General features: G+C 42.8%; 1 long non-coding RNA gene across 2 annotated transcripts in view; it reads right to left on the bottom strand.

Moving 5' to 3' along the window:
- Positions 1-9,562: 9,562 nt before the first annotated feature.
- The window catches only part of LOC133237754 (uncharacterized), a 60,704-nt gene continuing 42,907 nt past the window's right edge, over positions 9,563-27,359 (bottom strand). For both annotated transcript variants that reach the window (XR_009733325.1, XR_009733326.1), the window contains exon 7: positions 9,563-9,839. This is a non-coding gene — a long non-coding RNA (uncharacterized LOC133237754). The remainder of the gene's footprint in view (positions 9,840-27,359) is intronic.

Below are 27,359 nucleotides of genomic sequence, written 5' to 3'. Positions count from 1 at the left end.
GGTGCCGGATTCTGACGCCTGTGAGGGCACTGGGTCATGTTTTTTTTTTTTTTTCCAACTATGATTTTTGAAACTGGAGAAATAACCCCAGAGTGGGTCTAGGGCCCCCCTGGAGATGGAACAGAGCCAGACCCCCCGATCACCTGGTCAGTGGAATACAGTGGCAGTTTGGGTCTCTAGGGTCCTCTCGTCCATGACAGTCCAGTTACACCCCGTACCCCCACACACAGTCACCCTAATACATTGCCAAAGGCCCCTTTAGCGAGGGTCAGAAGGAGGATTCAAAGTGTAAACTGTTGGCTGTGTGGCAGGATTTCCAAGGAGATTTTTCCTCCCATTTATCAAGAGGCTCTGTGTCTATGAAATGACTCAAGTCTGAGAATGGGTTGAGGGATCACTGCTTTCTATTGTGGTGATTCTATTCACCAGAGCTAGAGCTTTCCCATTTATGCAAGTCAATTAAGGCTTTAATAGCCTGCCCATCTATTTCTGCTCAAGGAACATCGTGATCAACGGGCCCATTCAATGGCTCTGCAGGCCATACTATTCTGATTGCTACTTTGGGTTCTGCAAACTCTTACAGGAAACACACCCACCTTGTCTTTAGCAATGCAATACCCCATCTTGGTGCTGTGTTCCGTCATCCCCACCGAAGTCAAGGAGCCCTGTGGGATGGCAGCTGCCCACACCATCACTTCTGGCCATGGATAAGAGCCTGCACAGAGAACACTGGGGCTCCCCCATAAATGTATCTCCCCCAGCCTTGGTGAAGGGAGTACCCTCAGGACCCTCTGAGGGGACACAGTTAGAAGGTTGGTGAGCTCATCTTGTACAATACAGGGGCTCCTGCTTTCCCAGCTCCTGAAGCTCTGGATATGTGCCTCTGTCTTAACACCTCATCCTGGCCCATCTCGTTAGGAGGACTGGCCAGGACTCATTACCTTACTGTCTTCATAAAGTAAGTAACTCAAAACCCCAGAGAGGCTAACTTGAACATTTTGCATCCAAACCACATCTCACATGCTACTTCTCAAACTTTAAAATAACTCAAAAATCCCATTAGACAGAGTGCCCCAGGTTTAAAAGACATCGCTGATCATGAGCCATGAAATGAAGAATTGCATCAATGCCAAAAGTTGAGAATGATGGGGGCAATCTTAGCCTCAGAATCTGCAGGGGGAGGTCAGTGGTGACCAGGACTCTGCGAGCTGGGCATCAGCATGACCCCCCCAGTTCCTCCCTTCAGTCAAGGATGCCAAAATGAGGGGGAGGGTGACCTTGTGGGGCCAAGATGGGCTGAGAGCTCAAACCCTTTTGCCCCTGGCTCTGGCCTTCAGCGTTGCTGCGAGAAAAAATGCAGAAGCTTTAGCGGATGGCAAGTATCTGCCGCATAGATGGGGATTTTCATCAGGGTCCCCACTATACCCAGCATTTATGCTGCCTGCAAGCCCTTTTTTAGATTTGAATGTTTTGACCAAAATAACACAGGCTGTCCAAGCATTGAATTCAGGAGTCCTTTTACATTGTGAACTTATCGTGCGGCTCCACTGTGAAACTCTGGATTGGCTTGGTGTTTCACTCGGAATAGAGCCCAAGGCTCCTTCCACTGGCTGCAGGCGCTAAGCGATCACCGCTGTGTTTCCCTCTGGCTCGTCAGCCCTTTGTCCGCTGCTTTGCTCACAGTCCCGATGCACTGGTTTCCTTGCCCCTCCTCAAATATGCATAGAATCTCCCCTGGCCATTCTGCTTGGCACACCCCTCGCCCCGCTGTGCTCCTGACTGCCTTTGATCTTTGCCCAGATGTCACCTGAGAGCTTCCTGCATCCTGCCTCACCTTCCTCTGCCTCTTTTCCACTGTGGGTCGCCTTCCGCCATCCTGGGTACTTCATCTATTGTGATGTTGTCTGTCTCCCCCACTAGAATGGGCAGCTGCTTGCAGGCAGACACACCTGTCTCTTTGTCACTGCTGAATCCCCAACCCCTAGAAAAAAGTATGGCACGTGGTAGGGGATCCGTGAATACTTTATAAGTGAATGAATGAAGCTACTATCTGTTTGGCTCTGTGGCTGAGCCAGTCACAGCTTAATCTTAGGGATCCACAAAGAGCTAGAGGTGGCCAGTTTGCCTGCCTTTTCTCTCTACCAAAGTGGAACAGTTTCACAGCCATCAATCCAGTTTGTTAGGAATTGCCTGAGCCTGGTAAGACGTACAGACATAGCAATTAACATTCTATAGCATTTCTTTTCTAAGTTCTAGAAGATCTTCTGGAGAAGGGAATGGCAACCAACTCCAGTATTCTTGCCTGGAAAATTCCATGGACAGAGGAGCCTGGCAGGCTATAGTCCATGGGGGTGCAAAGAGTCGGACATGACTGAGCAACTAACACTTTAAAAAAAAAATTAGAAATACACACAGATGGCTAAAGCAAAATGTTTTCACTTCACCTTGGGCTTCTCTGGTGGCTCAGTTAGTAAAGAATCTGCCTGCAATGCAGGAGACCTGGGTTCGATCCGTGGCTTGGGAAGGTCCCCTGGAGGAGGGCATGGCAACCCACTCTAATATTCCTGCCTGGAGAATCACCATGGACAGAAGAGCCTGACAGGCTGCAGTCCATGGGGTCACAAAGAGTCGGACATGACTGAGCAACTAAGCACACAGGCTTGCAGTGTGTCAGTGTTTGAAAAATGATTCTTGTCCCTCTAATAATGGCCTTCATCATTTTGCTTGGAGAATGAAGTTTTAAGTAAGAGGACAGTCATGATTGTGACCCTTTTACACTAGATTAATTGTAACTTTACAAAAACAGCTCATGTTTATTTAGCTTCACAGATGTGCCTTAAAGGGGAACCTTAGAACACCTGAGTATAAACAGCCTCTGCTCACAAGAGGAGCCAGCCACACTTGTCAGGCCTGTCTGAGTATTACTCCTTTTGGCCAAAGTTTCTACAGTTTATTCTGAACCCAGACTTATGTTCTGGAAACTGACTACAAAGTAGGGACATTCATCAGCTGGGGAGTCTCTGATATAAAATGCATTCTTTTACTTGTTGAGCATGGACTTAGAACCTCATGGGAGTGTTGAATATACCAAGTAAAACACTTAGAGATGCTCTGTAGATAGTAAGGGGAAGGGGAGATTTGATACTGGGAGAGAGGAAATCCAGGAAGGTCTCAAAGATAATGCATCTTTTGGACAAGCCCTGGATCTTCGAAGCAAGAAAGAAGCCATGCAGATTTAGAAGTAAGAGCATTCCAGGGAGAGCATGTGCAAAGGCCCTGAGGTGGAAACGATCTCGATGTTTCAGGACACAGGAGACTCCTCTGACTTCTTTCCCTTCCTCCCTTGGCTAGAATCCCAAATCCTCATGCTATCCCAGCAGCCAGCCTCTCCCTCTCTGTTAGACCCAGGGCCTTCCCAGCCCTCGGTCTGAACTCGCCATCTCAGAGTGGCCCTGCCCCCAAAACTTCTGTTGCCAGGGTCCTAAGACTAGTTCTTCCAGGTGAACCAAACCCCTTTGTCCTGAGGACTCCTGGTCTTTCAACATGGGCTTTCCTTTGCTGACAACTCCACGATCCAGTGGAGGTATTGACAAGACTCCAATCATTCCAGAGCAGACCCCTTCCCACCCCAGACCCTGCCCTCCCACAAAGGAGCTTGAAACGTGGCGGGTAAGAGAGAGCTGAGCTGCGTGGAGGACAGGCTGGCGCAATGCTCACTGGGCCCCCTTCTCACAGGCCTGGTAAGTGCGCTGGACTCCCCACCTCCCCACCCTACCGGGGGAAGGGGGCCAGCATTGAGGAGGAGGGCAGTGAAACCACCACCCCCAGAGCCGGGCTGGGGTTGCAGATGAGGGGCCTGCCCCCCAGGCCACCCCTGGCTCCTGCAGGACCGCCCACTGGGAGGGAAGTCCCCGTGGGAGAGGAGAGCCTCGCTGTGGGTTCCACAGCCTCTCCAGCCTCAGAGCGGTGTTCCATGAACGGTGTACAGGCTGCAGTTTCTTCTGAAATGGGTCCCGGCATATGAGTGTGTTCAGGTTTTTGCAATTGTTTCCCATTTGTCTCAGCCTGGTTTCCCACAGTTCCCAGGTCTTGTCAACAAGACTGGCAATTTATTTGAACAGAAATGACCTCGAGAGTGAATTTAAAGGCTGCTAAAAAGACAAAGGGGGCCAAAACAGTGATGAACGACCCATCATCTGCTCACTACAATCTTCTCGGCTGTGATGCTACATAGATACCTTCTAGATATCACGTAGCTGTTGTGTCAACCACATGAGGTGGGTCTTAGAGCTCCCATGTTGCTGACAATATGACTGAGGCTCAGAAAGGTAGAGACACCTGCCCAGGGTCACACAGCTAGAGAAGAGCCAGAGCTGGACACAGGTGTGTGTGGTTCTAGACATCTTCTTGCCACTCAGTGCACACATAGAAAGGAATATATGCTGAGTTTCTGTGGATCGATTATATTTTCTAATCCATGCTCCTGGAATGCGAAACAGGGCCGCAGGATCCCACTCAGTTCACCGGCAGGAGGAGCAGAAACAGGCAAGGACTGTGCACAGCAGACGCCAAGCCAGAGAGAGCACTGCTGACTTCCTGTGTTTCTCTGCCTGGGGCAACCTGAGCTGGCTTTTCTTCTTCTTCGGATAAAGGGAGAGACACCTGCTTTAGTCAGCACCTTTGCACTGTCCTGCTGCCTACCCTGCCCGGCAACAAGCTGGTCTGATGCATAAGCAAAGGTGGGAGCCACCCCAGCAATACAGGAGGAGAGCCACCAGGCCCGTGCTTGAAAACCTCCCATCCTCGAACTGGCCGGAAATTTCCCCTTGTCTCACAAATGCAAACACACAGGCACAGACAGTGGATGAACCCGGCCCAGAAAATGTTGCCAGTCAGGGCAGACTCAAGACGAGGGAAAAAAGAAAAAGAGCTTATCACCCACAATTCGTTAACTGATTCATTCATTTGGATTTATTAGAATGGCCAAGACCCTGCCCTCTTGGAACTGATATTCAAGTGAGAAAAACAGAGAATAAATGAGTAGATACACAACACACCTGGGATGACTCAGAGCAGAGACCTGACTGAAGCGAGAAAATCAGGGCAAGGTTACCAGGAAGGGAACAACCTGCTGCGGAACAACAGCAAGGAGACCAGAATACTTGGGCTGGACTCAGTGAAGGCAGAATTTACATGCAGAGGTAACCGGTGTGAGATCTCAAAGCTCTGTGCACAAGGGGTAGGTCTTTAGATTATTCTTTTAATAGTGATGCAAAGCCATGAAAAAGCTGAAAAGAAGGGACCATCATGATCTCCTTGAGGTTTTTTTAAAAAAAAAATCACCCTTGTTACCATGTAGAGAAGAACCTACCATGTAGAGAAGAACCTACAGAGGACAAGTGGGAAACAGGGATGGCTTGAGCTCAAGGCGGGAGAAAAGAAGAGCATAAGAGGGGGTTGTACCCCGGGGGTGGAGCAAAGTGATTTGCTCACACATTACAAATGGGACGTGTGAAGTCTTTGAAGGATGATTACTTGGTTTTCATTCTCAGCATGTGGTCAGATCGTGGCACCATTGATCAAGCTGGAGTCTTGTCGATGTCAGAATCTGTATCAAATTAAGTGTTGTATCTCTAGCCCCCAGAACAGTGGATCCCACATAGGAGTTTAATAAACTTAAATGATCAGATATTAAATGCAGTGGTTGACACATGCACATATACACAGACACAAATATTTAACTATCCTACTTCCCTTTGGCTTTTGCTAGAGCTTTTTAGTTATTTTAGCTCTTTTCAAATGAAATTTTAATTGAACACCAATATGTAAAACAGACACACTGCAAACATTTATTCATGAACATTTATATTTGAGTTCAATTATGATATTTGCTCATGATAAAGTCAATCAATGAGGCCAAACAGTTCTGACCCATATAAACATTTGAAAAATCAGACGGTATGGATGACAAGTGCAATTTTTCATAGGTTCTAATTTCCAATTTATTTCTGTTTTGTTTGGTTGCACCTTATGAATGGTGAAAGTTTTAAATGTGTTGTATGCCAGTTAGTAATGACTTTGGCTACAGGTGAGAAAACAGTTTAATGTTAGAGGCTTAACCGTAAGGAAATTCACTCTTGATTAACAAAATTTAGTAATGCAGAAAAATTCATAGTTAGAAATAGTGGTTAAGAAGATTTGAACAAGTACTCTAAAGGTAGACGATACAGAACCAGCTCAACAGAGTCGTAAAGGACCCCAGTGCCTTCCATATTTCCATCCTAGGCTGTCCTTTTACCTCTGGGAAGTCACTTAATGGTCACGAGCCACCAAAAAAATTATCAAAAAACTAGGTCAAAGGGTGGCCAGGACACAAAGAGACCTTCACTTTGTAAGCATCCTCTCCCTGCACCAGGGAAGCACCTTTTCCAAAGTCCTCCAACAGAATCTTTTCTGTCTAAGTTGCCAGACCACATGCTCAACTCTTGGACCCTCGCCCAACTATAGCACTTCCTGCCTGATAGCGGAGCAACACCAAGACATAATTTCAAGAAACTTTTCAATAACTAATCTGGGAACTTGCAAGATGAGTGATAGAAACAGGTTGTACAATGTGAAATAAGTGATTGTGTATATATGAAGTTGGACCACCTCCAGTGGCCGAAGGCAATTTTGATCGCATCTTTTCTGAAGATTTCAGAAAATGGAAATAAATGGACGCAAAGGAAAAAAATACTAAAAATTATGCTTTCTTACTTATCTCCTCAGAGTCCCATTTGGCTGCTATTTTCCCAGAATCTTCCTCTTTTCCACAAACCCTCTTTAAGAACTTGATCCTCTCCAAACTCCTCGCTGCCATCTTTCCTCACATCCACTCTCCCTGTAGTCACTGGCCCAGTCTCTTGATTTCCCCACTTGCACTACCCTGTCATTACCTTGCTGATCCTAAAAAGGCATGCAGGCAAACATTTCCCCGAAGGTGCAGGAGGGAAGAGGCCATCGTACCCCTGCTTCAGTAGGCTTCCTCTGTCCCATGATCATATTGAACAGCAGTTCCCACCTCCTTTCGTACATATTAGAGTCAGATCAGAAGTGCCCCAAACTTCCAATAAGGTCACCAAAGTCATTCATCAGTCAACAGTATCAGTATGCAGCACGGGCTAATTTACTGTTCTACTAATAACTCAGCAGCACGATATGAACAGGCTCTGAGCATCTGCTTCAGTATGACCTCCATAAACTTTAGGGCTGTACTCTTTGGTACAATTTTCTGTGATTCATGAGAGGCAGGCTTGAATTTTTTGTAAAAGCTGGTAGTATTTTCTTCAAGTTAAAAAATATGCTCATAGCTGGTAGAACAGCTTTACCCTGAAGGCCACACTCCACACACACACACACACACACACACACACACAGAGTAAGCCTGACAACACAAAGACAGTAATCTCCAGTGTTAAATTTGAAATGGAAACAATTTGGTGCAAGGTCTTTTCTTTCCCTTGGTCTATAGTTTTTAGATGAGCTAAACATACATTATTCAGTTCAATCCACCCCATGGTAGGTAAAACATGCATTATGAACAAATAGCTTTTCACATCATTTTTCCAAAGACCCCTGCAAATATACAAATGTATTAACCAAGAAAAGTACCATGCTAACATATTAGCAAGAAAGACAGGTCTCCCAAAGAACTCCCAACCCTGCCTGTGTACAGTGGTTAAAAGAAACCCAGGCAATTCAGTCTATGGATTTCATGCTGCCATGTCCTGTATCATAGGGATATTAACGCTTTCCCATTGGAAGAACTTTTAAAATGTAGAAATTCAGCCAAAAAAGAAGACCCTTTGCTTGAAATGGAAAGAACCATGACTCAAACCAGTGGAAGATACCATTCCCCACCTTGCACAGGCTATTTTGAAAAAAGGATTTCCAGGGATCTTGCCTGTACACCTTGAGGGCAAGGACGGAGTCTCTTGTTCTCCTCCGACATGGATGAGATGATTTACTAGTAATAATCAGGCCAATAACAAAGCAGTGGTTGAACAACATGAGAGTCTCATTTTCAGCTCAATTTTCAGCACCAGGAGTTCAAATTATGGAGCATTCCCTTCAATGAAATTGAAAACTGAAAGACTACCTTGATTGCTAACCAACCAGAACTGAAATTTTTCTGTCTTGAAAACCCTTCAGGAATACTTTATGCACTCTGCCTTGAAATAATGACTTCATTTCAAAATAAAACAGCTATGGATCTTGAGGTTGGCTTGCTTTTCTAATGACTGTGGGTTTTCTCAATCCAAGGCAGGAAAATTGGTTTGGTGTTAATCATTGACTCAGCGGAGGTAACCAGTGTCTTGGCTACTGTCCCGCCCCATTCGTTGACATGGATAGCTAATAGGAAAAGTTCTTTGCAACGGCAGGTCCAAACAGAAACCTGCTACAGCCGTTAAGCCCCTCCTACACAGAAACTCAGGAGCTCTATGTCTGGTCCTGCCTCGCGCTCAGCGTTCTTAGCTGTACTACTCGACATCTCTCATAAGCTCAGGTCTCTATAGTCCAGTGGTTCTTTAGGCAGGGGACATGATCGTGAACTTCGTCTCAAGATCTGTAGTTGGTTTTGCTTCTCCTGCCCCCAACATTCTACTCTCATCTATAGTTACCCGAGTCATGAATATCCATATCCCAAGACATAGCAGTATCGAGTTCATGCAGGTATTTTCAAACTTTATGAAAATGAGTGGTCCCCCCTCACTTTTAGAATCATACATTCTGAGGACTAAAATTGGTCAATAGAGTATGCCTTTGCTCATGCTTTGGTTCTTAATCTAATGCCTCATTCATTTAATTTTCTGAGTATGAGTTCTTAGCACATCAAAGAGCTGCTGAAATGCAAGATAGCATGCTTTAGGGAGCAAATAAGAAAAATCCCAACTCAAATGATTTTGACAAAGAGCAAAAAATTTTAAGCCCCATAACTAGAAGACTGGGGATATATTAAAACATTATTTTTTAAACTCCCTCGTTTTTTTTGAGGACTCAGATTTCTTCCTTCTCTTGACTCTGCTTAATTCAGCAAATCAGCTTGTAAGTCTCTTCCTGGTCACAAGATGGCTACAAAGTTTCCAGGTATCACCTCCTGACTTCCCAACATCCAGCAACAATAACAGCAGGAGAGAAACTGTTACCTTGTTCACAACCCCCAATTCATTTTATCAGCCAGAAAACCTTTCACAGAAACTCCAGAAGTCATACCCCATCCCCTCTTATTGCCTAGAATTGCACCACATTGCCACACCTCAACCAGTCACTGACAAATAAGAAATGAGACCACCTAATTATTTTAAGGTCAATCTTTATTGCTCTGGGCTGAGGTTATAATCCACCTTTTCTAAAAAAAAAAAAAAAAAAGGAAAAAAATAAGCAAAAAAAGAAAAAGTGAAACATTAAAAAAAAAAGGAAAAAAAAGGGAAAATTCGGACCAACTAAGTATGCTAAAAGTGATACTGGAGACTGAAATGTAAATAAAAGCACATTTATCAATTACTATATACCCAAAGCCACTATTTAATATGGTTAGATGTACTAAGAACTTCACGGTAAAGGCAGAAATGTCAACAGAGCCATAAGAAATGTACTTACTACCCTCGATAAGCAGGATAAACAGTAGTAAAATTTTTATTGAGTAGCAGAGACACCTCCACGTTTTAAGGTATCCTGCCTGAAAGGTTTTTGAAATCAGAGTGATTATTTCTCATCTAACATAAAATCGACTTACCACACAGCACACTGGATGCAGTTTATCTTCATTGGCAAGAGGTCTATAAACGCACTTGTGTTACCTAATGGGAAAAATCAATACATAAATACTCATTCTATGCTTTCAATACTTATTCTACAGCTGCCGTAATTAAAACAGTGTGCTATGAGAATTAAGGTAAGTGCATAGATCAATGGAACTGAGCAGAAACTCCTGGATAGATCTATGCATAAATGACTCGTTGATTCTCAACAGACAATGCAAAGTAATCAAATGGAGAAAGAAAGGTTCTTCTCAACAAACAGGGTTTGAACAACCAGATAAAAATGAAACTTGATCCTCACCTCACACTATACGTAAAAATTATTTTGAGATAGATCACAGTTACAATCATTAAAAAAAAAAAAAAAGCTTCTTAAGGGACATAAGAAATGACTTTATGACCTAAGAGGCAAAGAGTTCTTAGGACACACATTTCAAGAAAAACTTGCACAAAAATATTGATAGCAGTCTTATTCATCAGTAACTCCAAGCTGGAAATAACCCAAATATCCAACAGCAGAGAAATGGAAAAAATATATATTCATAAAATAAAAAATTAACCACTGGTGCATTCAACAATTTGGATGAACATCAAAAGCATAATGCTGAATGAATAAGCCAGCCACAAGAGTACTTTGTGATTCTATTTTAATTCTATTCTGTTCAAGGACAAGTGAAGCTAACCTGATGTGCTGCAATGAAGAACAGTTGGTACACCCACTACTGTATATAAAATAAACAACAGGGAGCTAGTGTATAGCACAGGGACTATACTCAGTATCTTGCAGTAACCTATAATGAAAGAGAATCTTCAAAAGAATATATGTGTGTGCATAACGGAATCACTTTGCTGTATACCTGAAATATTGTAAATCAACTATATTTCAACAATTAGAAAAAAAAGAACAGTTAGCTTACTCTGGGTAGAAGAGGTGGAGAATTGACTGGGAAGAAGCACAAGTGGTGAAGGAAAGGAAATGTTTATATCTTGACTGGAGTTATAAACTTGAAGGTATGCATGTAGCAAAACTCACTGAATTGTACACTTAATATCTGTGTGGGGGATTTTTTTGGTAAATTATTTCTGAATAAAAAGTAATGCACAATTGCATGAATATGTGAGTGCTGAATTTTAAGTTGCATTTTTCTTTTATATCTATTTTAAGATCTCTAAAATCGTGACATCTTTTAATTGCAGCCTAAAGAAACTTTCCAGCCATCTGGCAGTGAATTTTTTAAAAAATAATATCAATATTTATTTAGCAAAAATTTTGCTGAAGTATAAGATATATGCAGAGATCTTAAGTGTACAGCTTGATAATTTGTTATAAAATAAATAGTCCTATATAACTACCTCTGAGATCAAAATATAAAACCTTACCAGCACCATGGAAGCTTCCCACTGCCCTCTCATTACTATGCAGTGTTCCCATGAGTGAATACACCACAGTGGACTCTGATATTAGTTTCTGGTGGTTTTAAGTAAAACTGTCAGGAACATTCTTGTATACTTTTGGTGTGCATGCGCATTTGTTTAGGGGTCATAAGGTAGGCATATGTTCAGCTTTCCTAGGTACTATCTAATAGTTTTCTAAAATGGTTATGCCAGTTTGCATTCTCACCAACAATATATAAGAATCCCAGTTGTTCTACACCCTTGCCAAAAATTGATATTGTCAGATTTGTGTTTAGTTTTTGTTTGGTTGCTTGGTTTGTTTCCATTATGCATGAGTTAGGGGTGGGGGCAGGGGCGAGGGAGGGGGAGTAGAACTAATTTTTGCTTTTTATTTTTTAATGTTCTGTTGGTATCTTATTATGGTTTTAACCTGCAGTTCAATTTTAACTTATACTTGGATCATTAATTATTGCTTTAAATCGGGGGTCCCCAACCTCCGGGATCTAATGCCTGATGATCTGAGGTGGAGCTGATGTAAATAAAATGTACAATAAATGCAATACCCCTGAATCATCCTGAAAGCATCCCCTTGTCCTCTGTGGTCTGTTATAAAATTGTGTCCACGAAACTGGTCCCCGGTGCCAAAAAGGTTGAGGACTGCTGCTTTAAGTGTCTTCAAAAAGATTACACGATAAGGTGACTTTATATGTTACAAGCAAAGAAACAGTGTAGCAGGAAATGTGGAAATGTCACAATTTAGTGTTTTTCTTATAAAGCCACAACCCAACAACTAAGTGCCCTGAATGACTTGGGAAAGTGTTGATGAAGCTGCATTTGCCATTGACCAAACACACAAGGGAAAGCTACTAGGGAAAGATTGCTAGGCCCAACCCCAGATGACGCAACTAGAGGCAGTAGAATTTGCCAAGACTTCACGGTCCCCGAGACACAGATGATCACTGCCTGGTGTACAGATGAGGAAACTGAGTAATGAGCAGAGGAATCTCAGATGGGTGCAATTCTAATACCTGTGCTCTTCCCACATAAGCCAAACAGATGTAAAAGAAGCAAAGAAAAAAGTCATGACCTTTGCCCTTATTAATCATCATAATCTGTAATTCTCAGAGCCATGATCTTAGTAGCACAGCCCTCAGCACAACATTCTGTGCATCCAAGCAAAGCAGAGATGGATCCCCACTTTGCTGTGAGAAAACTCAGAGGCTAATGGACCGCTGTGATCACAGAGCTGGTTGGAGAAGCAGAACCAGGAACATGATCAGAACCCCCCTCCCCCCTCACTCTCAAGGGCAGATCCATATGCTTCATTGCCATAGGAGAAGTTAGCCAAGCACACCGATCTTCTGTCATCTGTGTCTGTCCTCAGGCTTGAGCTACAGGCAGAGTATGGGTTTGGGGGATGCAAGGATTTATTGGCCTCCTCCCGACCCCTTACATACTCCATTCTCTTTTCTCAGACAACTAGCACAAAATAACCTGAAAAAGAACATTCACTCTCGGGACTTGGTGTTTTAACTGATTTCTCTTCTCCTCAAGTGTCGCCAAGGATTTCAAATCCTACTTAATGAAGGACTGCAGAAATATTTTAGAGGTGATGGTCTTCTTGAGGCACATAAACCAATGGGTTAGTTAGGCCTAGAGATTAAAATATCCAGCAATCATAGGAACTACCTTGCCCTGAAAGGGCATCTCCATTTAGAGCTAAGAGTCTCTTTGAATTACACCATTCACGATAAGGATAAAGACTTCCCAGCCCACTGACTCACAAAGATGTGTTTAACTAGCCTAATTATGCCTGAAGTGGCAAATTGCCCTTACAAGAAAGCTAATGCTTTTCGCCAACGTATCAATGATCCAACTGTTCCTTTGTCTTCATAATGATTGGGTTAACAAGGCAGGAAACACCTTTAAAAATCAAGTTTGTGTACATCTTGATTCATTGTGGCTGTCTGAGAAACCGTTTGGTCAACCAAGGGGGAACGTCCCAGCAACTCAGACAACTGGCAAAACAGAATACATGTTTCAGAGGCATAATTAAAAAATGATATACAAAGATTTGTTTCCAATGGGTGATAATCTCTGTAGATAAATAAGTCTCCAAGCCACAAGCACCACTGGGAAAATAAATAATGAGATTCTGGCTGGAGCTTGCTTGGCACTGAACAGTGGTCCCCAGCTGGTGGGAAAGACCTCCCTGACCAGCAGAGGATCTTGGGAGTAGCCCACCGGCCACGTGGAAGAGGAAGGTGCCATTCTAAGGCTAAATCAATCCCACTGGTGGGTAAACAGAGGCATCTATGTGCTAAGCTGCTTCAGTCAAGTCCAAATCTTGGCCACCCTATGGACTGTAGCCCACCAGGCCCCTCTGCCCATGGGATTCTCCAGGCAAGAATACTGGAGTGGGTTGCCATGCCCTCTTCCAGGCAATCTTACAAACCCTCATCGCTTATGTCTCCTGCATTGGCAGGTGGGTTCTTTATCACTAGCACCACTTTGGAAGTGCCTTTTAAAGGTTAAGATTACTAAAAGGTAATAGATGGTGAAGTTAGAGGAAACTGTGAGACCACTGAATTTTCTTCAGTGTCTCCAACTTTTGATCTAAAATAGACTCTGGGAGGAATCATTTTGTAAAGTAAAAAATTCTCCTGTTATATAAATAGCTCTCCCCTCATCTTTTATGCTTTACATGTTTGGATTTTCATATGTTGACTTTTTACATAAGGCTACATTTCAGAAAATGGAAGAAAAAATCATTATGTGGAGATGGGAGAGTCAATAAAAGTCAGGGAAATTTGCATCAAATTATTCAGAAGCACTCCCTTTGATAATTCCCTTTTCAGTTGATCAGAGAAAATATTCTCTCCACTGAGAGGAGGAGAAGGTTCCTGTTGGAAAACAGTGAAATACAGAATGACTTCCCAGAGAATGTGGATCTTCATTGAGTTTAATGGACATTCAAATCTTCTAAAATGATTAGTGCATTGGTGAGATTTATAAAGCTGAAAGAACTTTTGTGAATACTAATATCATAGGCCACTCCTCAAAAAATCATTTTCAAATAAATAAAAGCTTAATTTAACTCCCATATTAGAGTCAAAAGCATATCTGCATAGAAGAGACTAGGAGAAATTCTGTAGTAAAGAAACCTGTTAACATTGTTTTACATACCATTTCCCAAACATTCAATCATGGAACCGCCTTTTCTTATAATACATAGCAACTCCTCAAGTGTAACACTCTGTGAAAAATACGGTTTTAGTTAAGAAAATATTGAAACTGTCCAACTTACTCATTTACTTGGCGGGTGGGGGAAAAACAACCACAGTGGAGAAAATGTGGTCTTTTCCAGTAAGTGGTGCTGGAAAAACTTGACAGCTACATGCAAAAGAATGAAACTGGAGCATTCTTTAACACCATATACAAACATAAAGTCAAAAATTTATTAAAGACCTAAATGTTAAGACCAAAAACCATAAAGCTACTAGGAAAAAAACCACAGAATATTCTTTGACATAAATCATAACAATATGTTTTAATCTGTATCCCGAAGCAAGGGAAATAAAAGCAAAAATTAACAACTAGTACATAGTTAAAAACATTCACACATCAAAGAAAATAATTGACAAAAATGAAAAGACAACCTACTGAATGGGAGAAAATATTTACAAATCATATGATGAAGAGAGGGTTAACATCCAAAATATATCAAGAGATCATACAACTCAAAAGTTAAAAAAAAAAAAGCAATCCAATCAAAAAATGGGAAGAAGACTTGAATAGACATTTTTCCAAAGAAGACACACAGATGGCCAACAGGCACTTGAAAAGATGCTCGACATCACTAATCATCAGAGAAATGTAAATTAAAACCACAATGAAGTGTCACCTCACAACTATTAAGAGTCAATCAGCTCAGTGGCTCAGTCGTGTCCGACTCTTTGCAACCCCAGGGACTGCAGCACGCCGGGCGTTCCTGTCCATCACCAACTTGCAGAACTTACTCAAATTCATGTCCATTGAGTCAGTGTTACCATCCAACCATCTCATCCTCTGTTGTCCCCTTCTCCTCCTGCCTTCAACCTTTCCCAGCATCAGGGTTTTTTCCAATGAGTCAGTTCTTTGCATCAGGTGGCCGAAGTATTGGAGCTTCAGCTTCAGCTTCAGCATCAGTCCTTCTAATGAATATTCAGGACTGATTTCCTTTAGGATGGACTGGTTGGATTTCCTTGCAGTCCAAGAGACTCTCAAGAGTCTTCTCCAACAGCACAGTTCAAAAGCATCAATTCTTTGGTGCTCAGCTTCCTTTATAGTCCAACTCTCACATCCATGCATGACTACTTGAAAAACCATGGCTTTGACTAGATGGACCTTTGTTGGCAAAGTAATGTCTCTGCTTTTTAATGTGATGTCATTAAAAAGAACACAAGTTACAAACATTGGTGAGGATGTGAAGAAAAGGAAAATCTTGTACAGTATTGATGAGACTGTAAAATTTGTGTATTCACTGTGGAAAACATTACAGATCTGTGTCAAAAAACTAAAAATAGAACTACCATATGACTCAGCAATTCCACTCCCGGGGATATATCTGAAAAAAATGAAGATGCTAATTTGAAAAGATACATGCACACCAGTATTCATAGCGGCATTATTTATTTAATACAACTGCCAAGATATGGAAGTAACCTACGCATTCATTGACAGATGAATGGATAAAGAAGACGTGGTGTGTATACATATATAATGGAATTCTGTGTGCTCAGTCACTCTGTCTGACTCTTGGAAACCCCATGGACTGCAGTCCCCCCAGGCTCCTCTATCTGAAATTTTTCAGGCAAGAATACTGGAGGAGCTTGCCATTTCTTCCTCCAAGGGAACTTCCCCATCCAGGGATAGAACCAGCATCTCTTGCATCTCCTGCATTGTCAGGTGGATTCTTTACACTGCACCTCCTGGGGAATTCATAATGGAATTCTACTCAGCCATAAAAGAGAATTAAATTTTAGCATTTGAAACAACACGGATGGATTTGAAGGGTATTATCCTAAGTGAAATAAATTAGACAGAGAAAGACAAATACTGTATGATATCACTTAGATGTGGAATCTAAAATATAACACAAACTTGTGAATAATTTAAAAGAAACAGACTCACATATGCAGAGAACTAATAGTTACTAGTGGAAGGAGGGGGAGGGGCAAGATAGGGGTAGAGGATTAAGAGGTATAAACTACTATGTATAAAATAAATATGCTCTAAGGTTATATTTTGGGTTTCCCAGGTGGTGCTAGAGGTAAAGAATCAGCCTGCCAAAGCAGGAGATATAAGAGACTCAGGTTCGATCCCTGATCAGAAAGATTCCCTGGAGGAGGACATGGCAACTCACTCCAGTATTTCTTGCCTGGAGAATCCCATGGACAGAGGAGCCCAGTGGGCTATAGTTCATAGGGTTGCAAGGAGTTGGACATGACAGGTGACTTAGCATGCAAGCACCCATGCACATCAGGTTATACTGTACAACATAGGGAATATAAGAACTATAACTGGAGTATAATCTTTCAAAATTGTGAATCACTGTGTATATCTGAAACTTATATAATAGTATATATTTTATGTATTATGTATCATATATATTATACCTCAATTTAGAAAAAAGTAAATCTGATCCATCAGTTAGGACCTGGCACTTGATCTAACTTTTACCCAACTTCTCCCTATATGATCCTGAGGAGCACACTCATTAAGGAATCCTACCTGGCTATTTGTCAATTGTGAATGGCAATATGGAAGATTATAGGACAACATTTTGTCCTCTGGGAGGGGTACATATCACAAAACTCATCTGCTGACTTATCTTCCAATATGGTACGTCTCCTCTGGAAAGAATGGCTCTGGTCCCATTCTAGTGTCATTTGGGTTAAGTCAGTGCATGGGAAGAGAATGGTGGGTGTCTGGCTGTACTGACCCTCAGTATCTCAAGAGCCAGTTGGGGTATATAGCAGTTTGGATGAGAAAATGTGCCCCGGATCATGTGAATTGCTTGAAGGAAGCCCTAAGCAGCTAACAACTCCATTGTTCCATCCCTGTTCACATGGCAAAGCTGATCATCTACTATTCCGGTCAAAGGTCATGGGAAATCTAAAGGACATACCCTAACTAAGAAGTTTTGTTCAACTAAAATTAAATTGATAGATTAAATACAACTAAGTATTTTCTCAAATTTAAATTAAATTAAATGTGATATCTTTTCAAAATTTATGTTTTCTTAAATGCAAAATAAAAGATATTGGCCAGATTTCTAGTACATGAGAAGAGAAGGGGTTCTTATGATATCATAGTCCAGTCCCATAGTTTCATGGAGTGATTAAGACAGATAAAATGGTCATACAACTGGTTACTAAGATGCAACTAACAGGTATTTTTTTTTCCTCTATAAGTATCACCTGCTGAGAGTCATTTAGAGTTAAAATACACCCTAGCATCAGGATCCATATTAGTGATCTTGTATTTATCACGTTGCTGTCCCTTTTTTTCATCCTATTTGTTTTGATTTCTAGTGTGTTTACATTTCCCTTGAAACTAAGCTTTCAGCAGTTCAAATTTTGTCTGGGAAAAAAAAAAAAAACATTTTAAGCCATGATACTGAAAAAATTGGTTTGGACTATTTCAGCTAGTGAGTATTTTTAAGAGAATCTCTGAGTTTGAAAACAAGACACTTTGGAGACTCATAAAATTGGTTCAGATGATGTTTAAAAAATAGAATGTGACGTTTGCCAACAAGCTAAACAAAAAATGGCATACAAGTAATTTTTCTGCTTACATAAAATTTCTTGTAGAAATCAAGTATTAACTGAGGCTGTGGTGATTTTCTTTAAAGCAGCACAAGAGAGAAGCTTCCTGGTCCAGGGCCAGAAAAGTACCAACATCCCTTCCCATCATCACCTCCATCTCTCCATTTCACTCAAGCCCCAAGCACTCATCATAGCCATGAGCCTACAGGAAGCTTAGCCCTGTTCATTCTGCATGCCCCAATCCATAGTTGATAATCTATGGAAACTGACTCTCCTGATAGAATAAGTCCTGGTTATGATCAGGAAATGAATGGGACAGGAACATGACTGCAAATTCTGAATAAACCCAGCGCTATCTAGGGTATCAGTGGAAACATGTTACCCCATACCTATGTGAACTCCTAGACAGGATTTCTTTTGAATTTCCTTCTTATTGCCCAAAGGCTAAGGCTTTCCCATAGGGAGCTGAGACAGGAAGTGATGGAGTTTTGCCCATAGGATTTAGGACTCCTAATACTTCATGGGCTGGACACCTTGGAGACTATATTCCATCTGAGCCTCCCACCAATGTCATCTCTCCTGCATATTCCCCTTTTAGGCTAGGCTGTGGGTCTCCTAGAGCAGAGCCAGACTCAAATATTCACAGGAAATGCTCAGCATAAAAATCACATTCTGTCAAAATCCACTAGACCTGAAAAATGGTGTGAGCTACTGAAATCTAAGGAAAAGCAATGTGTTGCTAGAAATCTTATTCCCAGGCTAAAATGCTTGAGAGAAATTCACCTCTTCATCACCCACTGTCACGAATTAGCAAGGGGGAAAGTTGATTTCTGAACTCATTAAGGGAAAGAGAACTGTCAGAACTATGTCAGTAATATTTGTGGAGTCTGTGCAATTGTACATTCATGATACGATTGTAGATTAAAGATATCTTGATCACCTGTGAAGACACCATCACGAAGGCAGACATCAGACTGAAAGCCCCTTAGTCCTTTATGCATCCCTGTCCTCTCTCTCTCTACACAAACCCGCTATAAAGAAAGGATAACCTATATTAATTCATATGGCAAGCATGTGATCTTATGATTTACTAACCCTCCCAAAGGTATCTGGGATATTTGTTAGGCTCAGAGGTTAAAGCGTCTGCCTCCAATGCGGGAGACCTGGGTTCGATACCTGGGTCTGGAAGATCCCCTGGAGAAGGAAGTGGCAACCCACTCCAGTATTCTTACCTGGAGAATCCCATGGAGGGAGGAGCCTGGTAGGCTACAGTCCATGGGGTCGCAAAGAGTCGGACACGACTGAGCTACTTCACTGCCAGAAGCAGTGGTTTCTTTTGGTAAGCACTCTTTTTGATTTAACTCAACTTCAAACCAAACTTGCAGCTCAACAAAGCTGAGATCCAGTCCAGTTTGGTAATTTACTTTCTGTATAGATTTAAGGAATAAGAAGGATCATTTATATTTTTACAATTATTATTCAAAAGAGTATTTGTCTGCCAAAACATGTGTCAGATTGAACAACTGTGGAATCATGGACTAATCAATCACAGCCTGGGGGAAATAGACTATAAAATAAATCTTGAATTATGACAAGGGTATGATGAAAAATAGAAAAAATTATTTGTGAGTTCCTTTAGAATAATTTTATTGCTCAGAGATGGTAATGTTTGGACTCTCCAATAAAGTTTCTTCCACCATAGCTCTGGGTGTTTGGGTACTTTTTAAAATTTTAGCACTAGGAGCATTCCTGGCGGCTCAGTGGTGAAGAATCTGACTCCTAATGCAGGAGACACAGGTTCAATCCCTGATCCAAGAAGATCCCACAAGCAGTGGAGCAACTAACCCTTCATTACAATATTGAGCCCGTGCTTTAGAGCCCAGGAGCCACAGCTACTGCAGTCCGAGGGCCCTAGAGCCTGTGCTCTGCGGCAAGAGAAGCTGCAGCGATGGGAAGCCCGCACACCGCAACTAGAGAACAGCCCCTGCTCTCTGCAGCTAGAGAAAAGCCCTCTCAGCAGCAAAGACCCAGCACAGCCAAAAATAAACATACAAATAAATAACATTTTTTAAAAATTCCTAACTAAGATAAAGAATTCTGGCACTAAATTAGTGGGCCTGTTTTAGGTTGCAAAGGATTCCCTGTGTATAAGAAGAATAACATCAAAATGTGGAGGCCATTCACTTCCTTAATCTCAACAGATCTGCCAATAGGGAGAGAGGACTGCTCTTCAGAAAGACAGCTTCCTAGTGGGCCCCAAGGCTGTTCAGTCGCTAAATCTTGTCTGACTCTTTGTGACTCCATGGACTGTGACACGGCAGGCTTCCCTGTCCTTCACTATCTCCTGGAGTTTGCTCAAACTCGTGTTCACTGAGTCAATGATGCCATCAACCATCTCACCCTCTGTCACTCCCTTCTCCTCTTGCCCTCAATCTTTCCCAGCATCAGGGTCTTTCCCAGTGAGTTGGCTCTTCACTCAAAATATTGGAGTTTCAGCTTCAGTATCAGTCCTTCCAATGAATATACAGTGTTGATTTCCTTTAGGGCTGAATGGTTTTACCTCTTTGCAATCCAAGAGACTCTCAAGAGTCTTCTCCAACACCACAGTGCAAAAGCATCAATTCTTGGGTGCTCAGCTTTCTTTATGGTTCAACTCTCACATCCATACATGATTACTGGAAAAACCATAGCTTTGACTATATGGACCTTTGCTTGCAAAGTGATGTCTCTGCTTTTTAATACGCTGTCTAGGTCTGTCTTAGCTTTCCTTCCAAAGAGCAAGCGTCTTTTAATTTCATGGCTGTAGTCACCATCCACAGTGATTTTGGAGCCCAAGAAAATAAAATCTGTCATTGTTTCCATTGTTTCCCCATCTATTTGCCATGAAGTGATGAATGAATATTGAATTCTTGAATGTTGAATTTTATGCCAGTTTTTTCACTCTCCTCTCTCACCTTCATCAAGAGGCTCTTTAGTTCCTCTTCACTTTCTGCCATAAGGGTGGTGTCATCTGCCTCTCTGAGGTTATTGATATTTCTCCCGGCAATCTTGATTCCAGCTTGAGCTTCATCCAGTCCAGCATTTCACATGATGTTCTCTGCATAGAAGTCAAATAAGCAGGGCAACAACATACAGCCTTGTTGTACTCCCTTCCCAATTTTTAACCAGTCTGTTATTTCATGTCCAGTTCTAACTGTTGCTTCTTGACCTGCAAACCAGTTTCTCAGGAAGCAGGTAAAAGAGTCTGGTATTCCCACCTCTTGGAGAATTTTCCACAGTTTGTTGTGATCCACACAGTCACAAGGTTGGGTTTCCCAGATAGTTCAAATGGTAAAGAATCTGCCTGCAATGGGAGACACCTGGGTTTGATCCCTGGGTTGGGAAGATCCCCTGGAGAAGGGCATGGCAATGCTCTCCAGTCTTCTCACCTGGAGAACTCCATGGGCAGAGGAGCCTGGTGGGCTCCAGTCTATGGAGTCACAAAGAGTTGGACGCAACTGAGTGACTGCTACTTTCACTTTTACTTTCTTCATACAGTCAAAGGCTTTAGCGTAGTCAATGAAGCAGAAGTAGATGTTTTCTAAAATCCCCTTGCTTTTTGTATGATCCAACGGATACTGGCAATTTGATCTCTGGTTCCTCTGTCTTTCCTAAGAAGGTGGGGCCGTAGCCCTAGACAAATAAAAGTGGTAGGGTTACTCTCTGCTTCCTTGACTGTGAGTCTAGGGATCAAGGCTGCACTACTGGGTCCATGAACCGTTTGATGGAGCCATAAATGTGGAGGAAAACAGCCTTGGAGGTTAGCCCATAATGAACTCTGCTTCCTAGGACAAGATTGCACAGGTGAAAAAACACATGAGCCTGAACGTGAGCTAGAAAAGGTAATTTCAGAAACATTGTCCCTGTATTTCCCTGTTGTTTCATTTGTAAGTGAATAGTCCATTTTTAAAACTGACTTGCCTCAGTTGTGATAAAAGGAACAGAAAGAATGAGATTCAGTGCTGTTCTGATCATGCTGCCCACATCCCAGAGGCCAGGGAGAAGACGGAAGTATCAATGGTTAGAAGAGTACGCCAAAGGTAAGATCTCCAACTGATACGAGTCTGATTTGACAGTTCCATCCTGTGCATCAGCTCACAGGCCATAGGCATCATTGGGGGGCTTATAATGTACAAAGTTTGGGATTAATTTTGCCTAGATCTGGAGGGCAGAGACCTAGGCTGGCTTCTGGGCTGTTTTATTAAAGATCACTGCAGTCTAGAGCTGAATTGGAACATGAGAAAAGGTACATTTTATGAAGATGAATCAGAGTTTTATTCCAAGGGAGAATTGTTTCTTTCTGGAATCCGACCATCTTCTTTTTAAAGGAAACTAGAAGAGCACTACTATGCTTTCTGAGATACTAAGCCTAGGCCATGGCCTGTGTCTTGGACACTTTAAGTTTCCAACAATGGAGACAAAATAAATGTCGTCACCAGATACAACTTGAGCTTAAGAGATGTGCCCTAGAAGGGAAGCCCTAAAAGGGGGTGGGGCAGCGTGGCGGTGGAGAGGTTGACCAGTTCTCCCTGATCTGTATACACATAGACGCATAAATGTAAAATTGCAGTAGCTATAACTTTTCAAATTGAATTTTCAAGCACCTCCCACCCACAGTAGAAAAAGCCTGCAACTATGTTCTCTCTCTCCATCTTTAGAGCTCATGTTATTGCCTCCCAGCTTAATGATACTTCTGAATAAAATTTGGAAATTTCTCATGTTGAATCAAACATCACTTATGAAGGACCTGTGAGATGAATCCCTCTACTCCACACCTGAGTTAATCATCCCCACCCCACCAACCCACATTAACTAGTCTCAACAGGCTATTTTTCTGTCCTTTCTTCGAATAATTCAAATCAGACCAGTGAAAATTTTAGGGTCGAAGGAGAAAGGAGAAAACTGGATGGGAAGCAATTTGTGGCAAAGAAGTGGAAGTTTTCCTGGGGCCATGTGAAGGAGAATAGAGATGGGAAACTGCACAGATTTAACTTTCCGAAGAAACCAAGGGAGAGTTGGTGAATATCTTCTTTTGAGAAGCTCTTTCCCAACACAGTGACAAATCCATTCTCTTTAACTTGATCCCAGCAGGGAGACATCACTGACGCCACTTTCAACAGATGGAAACACTCCACCTGCCTCAAGGATACACTACAGCCTAAATACTACTGTTTCTCATGTGTCTTGTTAAAGCATTCTGTACACTTAAGTCCCACGCAATTATACAGTGTGTTTCCTTCTGGGAGCTCAAGGCCCTTGATGAAGCGCTTAATGCTTTACAAAGTGATTTCCTGGCTTCCTCTCTGAAGTTCGGGTATTACAGCAGCTGTCAGATCTACACTGGCCTATCCTTGTTCTCCTCTCATGGATCAGACAGCTCTTGTCTGATTCTTTGGGCTTGCCAACTGGTGCAGTGGTGACCTGCCAATGTAAGAGAGGTAGATGTGGGTTTGATCCCTGGGTTGGGAAGACCTCCTAGAGTAGAAAATGGCAACCCACTTCCAGGATTCTTGCCTGGGAAATTCCATGAACAGAGGAGCCTGGCAGGCTACCATCCATGAAGAGTCAGACATGACTGAGCATGCACGGATGGCTTGGCGTGCCATGGTCACACTCTTTTGTCCCTCCTTCTACTCCAACCATTGCTAGAAACTAGCATCCTGGGAGTGTTTGTGGATAGGCCTTGCCTCAGCTGCACTGAAGACTCTTGCTTTCCATCCTGGGCTCCTCTGACAGGTGGTGAGCGATGCCCTAGAGCATGAGCAACCTTAAAGTAGAAGGAAGTTAACCCCACATGGTTTGATCACTGGGGCATGTGAGCTAATTAAATGAATGCGCTCTCTGTGGGGCAAACCATTGCTTCTCAAATGTGAGCATGTGTAAGTGTCACCTGAAGACTTTGTTAAAATACAACACCCTGGTCCCCTCCCCACCAGATGTCTTGATTCAGGAGATCAAGGAGGGGGGCATGCATTTGCACATATAACCCAGTCAAGGTGAGGCCAGTGCAGCTCATTCAAGGGCCACACTTAGAGAACCAGCCCGTCCTGTAGTCTATCCGCTCCCCAGAGGCCCCCAGAACAGTCATGTGTCAGCCATCACCAGGAATGACCAACCCTTCCTGTGCTTCTGCATTGACTTTCCCCAGGCCTTTGCTCCTGCTTCCTAGAATCACTTCTCAAACGCAAACGTCCCTATCTCAGGCTCCACTTTCAAAGGAGACCCAGACGAAGGCATAGACCCTTTAACCCCCACTTGCCTTCAGCACTCCTGTGGCACCCCATCTGCCCTTGTTCCCCTGGACAATGTAGATATGAAACCTGACTTCCTATTGCAGCAATGAAGTTGATCAGAACTAACAACTTGATTCAGCTCTTTAAGCCAGTAGGGCTTCTTTGAGATGAGACATTCAAGGAAAGTTTGTGCTTTTAAGTCAAACCGTTTGGTCTTCTAATTTTTGTTTATGAGACTTCCATGATGTCCACAAGCTTACCAAGATTTCCCAACATTTTCCAGAGAATCCCTCATTGCATCAGGGAGTAACACATAGGCTTGGGGGTTTTAATGTTTCCTTGTTAAGTGCCTATGCAGTGTCATTCCTCTCTCCTAAATAATAGCACCCGTGCCTTCCTGGTGGTCCAGAGGCTGAGAGTCCCTGTGGCAATGCAGGGGACGTGGCTTTGATCCCTGGTCCGGGAAGATTCCACATGCTGCGGGGCAGCTAAGCCCCTGGAGCAACTACTGAGCCCATGTGCTACAACTACTGAAGCCCGCAGGCCTGGAGTCTGCGCTCCGCAACGAGAGAACCCGTCATGAGCAGCCCCTGCAACGAAACCAAGAGGAGTCCCCACTCACAGCAACTGAAGAAAGCCCATGAGCAGCAACAGAGGCCCAGTGTAGCCAAAAATAAAATGAATAAATAAAAACTAAACCACAGCACCTGTGCTTATGCAACGTGCCCAGCCCCAGGGCATGACTCACGATGGCCTAATGCCGTCAGGACTACATATAGCACTCCAAGTGTCAGTTGCTCAGCCAGGTCCAGCCATTTGCAACCCCATGGACTATAGCTTGATAGGCTCCTCCATTCATGGAATTCTCCATTCATGGAATGCAAGAATGCTGGAGTGGGTGGGTAGCCATTCCCTTCTCCAGGGGATCTTCCCAACCTAGGGATTGAACCCAGGTTGCATATTCTTTACGATCTTAGGCTCCCTAACTAATATACAGACCACTGCCTAATGCTCATTTCCCAGCCTTTCTGCTGCTGGAGCGTGTGTGGCCCATCAGAAACCAAAGGAAGTTTGGGAGTGCTACTGAGAAATGTTTATCTCCCTTGAAAGAAGGAAAAATCATACAAGGACCTTTTTATGTTGCCTCCCTGGTTGCCTCACTGCTTCTGGCCTTTGAATGAAGACCTAGCTCCTGAAGCAATGGCAGCCATCTCGTAGCCATGAAGTCACAAGCACAAAATGAAAAGCCAAACTGCCAAGGCCCGCAGGTCCGCTTAGTAAGCCATGAACTCACTGGCTCTGGACTTTTTGCTTTATCAGATAATTGCCATGTGGCTGCTTAAGTCACCACTAGTCAAGTTCTTTATTTGCTTTCAGAAGTCTTCTTGGCTTCGAGGTGACAAAGGATTTGTATTTAGAATAATAAAGAACTTCCACAAATCCGTAATAATGAGACAAGCACCCCAATAAAATAGGTAAAAGATTTTAACAAGCACTTCACAAAGGAAGATACATAATGGCCAAAACACCTATTAAAAAAGTGCTCAATATGATTGTTCATCAGGGAAATGCAAATTAAAATCACAGTTAGAGATCACTACATAGCCACCTAATGCCTAAAAATTATAAAGACTGACAATACAGGTCTTGACAACATTGTAGAACAAGGGGAACCCTTCCATGGCCGGTGGAGTGGAAATGGTGCAGCTCTTCTGACCAATGGCCGTTTCTAACAAACTTGGATGTCTGTCTATACTGCAGGACTGCTGCTGCTGCTGCTAAGTTGCTTCAGTCGTGTCCGACTCTGTGCGACCCCACAGACAGCAGCCCTCCAGGCAAGAACACTGGAGTGGGTTGCCATTTCCTTCTCCAATGCATGAAAGTGAAAAGTGAAAGTGAAGTCGCTCAGTCGTGTCCAACTCTTCTCGACCTCATGGACTGCAGCCTACCAGGCTCCTCTGTCCATGGGATTTTCCAGGCAAGAGTACTGGAGTGGGGTGCCATTGCCTTCTCCGATACCAGGACAGTTTTAGCCAAACCACAGCACTGCAGCCAAAACCACTCGTTTTGCTCAGGCCTGGACAGGACAAACTCTGCTACTCCAGCAGAGCCAGACTCTCCTACCTCCAATCTCACCCAGTCGTGTTGCCACCTCAAGTTGCGCCTTTTATCCTTTAGTGTTTCATGTGTGCTAACCCCTCATGAATTCAAAGATGGTCTTGAAATCATTCTTGTCTAATGGATAGATTGACTTATTTTTGGAACCCAAAATTAGTTACTTAGGCTGACAGTGAAAGATGTAGCTATGGAGATCAGTAGTAAAGGTATTTTATTTTAGAACTTCTCTAAATAAGCTAGGACTTGTGATAAACACATCACTTTATAACCTCATAACTCTTTATTAAGTAAATAGGCATTGTATAGATTATAAATAAACATGTGTTGATATGTATTGATTTTCTAGTTAAGGCTTCAGAGAATAAATACTAAGATCTATAGATAGCTCTCCTCTGCATATACACACACACACACACATACACCCCCCCAACCACATATACATTCCCTCAATTCTCCCTTTCCATGTAAAAGCAAAAAGCATAGAAGAAGTTATCAAATAGAAAATACTGATGATGCTGGAGCAAAAAGGTGTAATTAAAGGAACAACATCTCTGCATAGAGACTAGGGCAAGGAATACTCTTCACAGTGCACATGTGAAGAGTCTAAACTAAGCATTAATACACTGTCCACGAAACAGGCAAAGATGGCTCAGCAAATGGATAAAATGTGGGTAGGTTAGTATATCGGCTTCCCTGGTGGTTCAGTTGGTAAAGAATCTGCCTGCAATGCAGGAGCTGCTGCTGCTAAGTCGATTCAGTCGTGTCTGACTCTGTGCGACCCCAGAGACGGCAGCTCACCTGGCTCCCCCGTCCCTGGGATTCTCCAGGCAAGAACACTGGAGTGGGTTGCCATTTCCTTCTCCAATGCATGAAAGTGAAAGGTGAAAGTGAAGTCACTCAGTCGTGTCTGACTCCTAGTGACCCCATGGACTGCAGCCTACCAGTCTCCTCCATCCACGGGATTT

This window comes from Bos javanicus, chromosome 24, assembly GCF_032452875.1.
Source record: "Bos javanicus breed banteng chromosome 24, ARS-OSU_banteng_1.0, whole genome shotgun sequence".
Taxonomy (NCBI): domain Eukaryota; kingdom Metazoa; phylum Chordata; class Mammalia; order Artiodactyla; family Bovidae; genus Bos; species Bos javanicus.
This window is presented reverse-complemented; position numbering and strand designations above follow the sequence as displayed.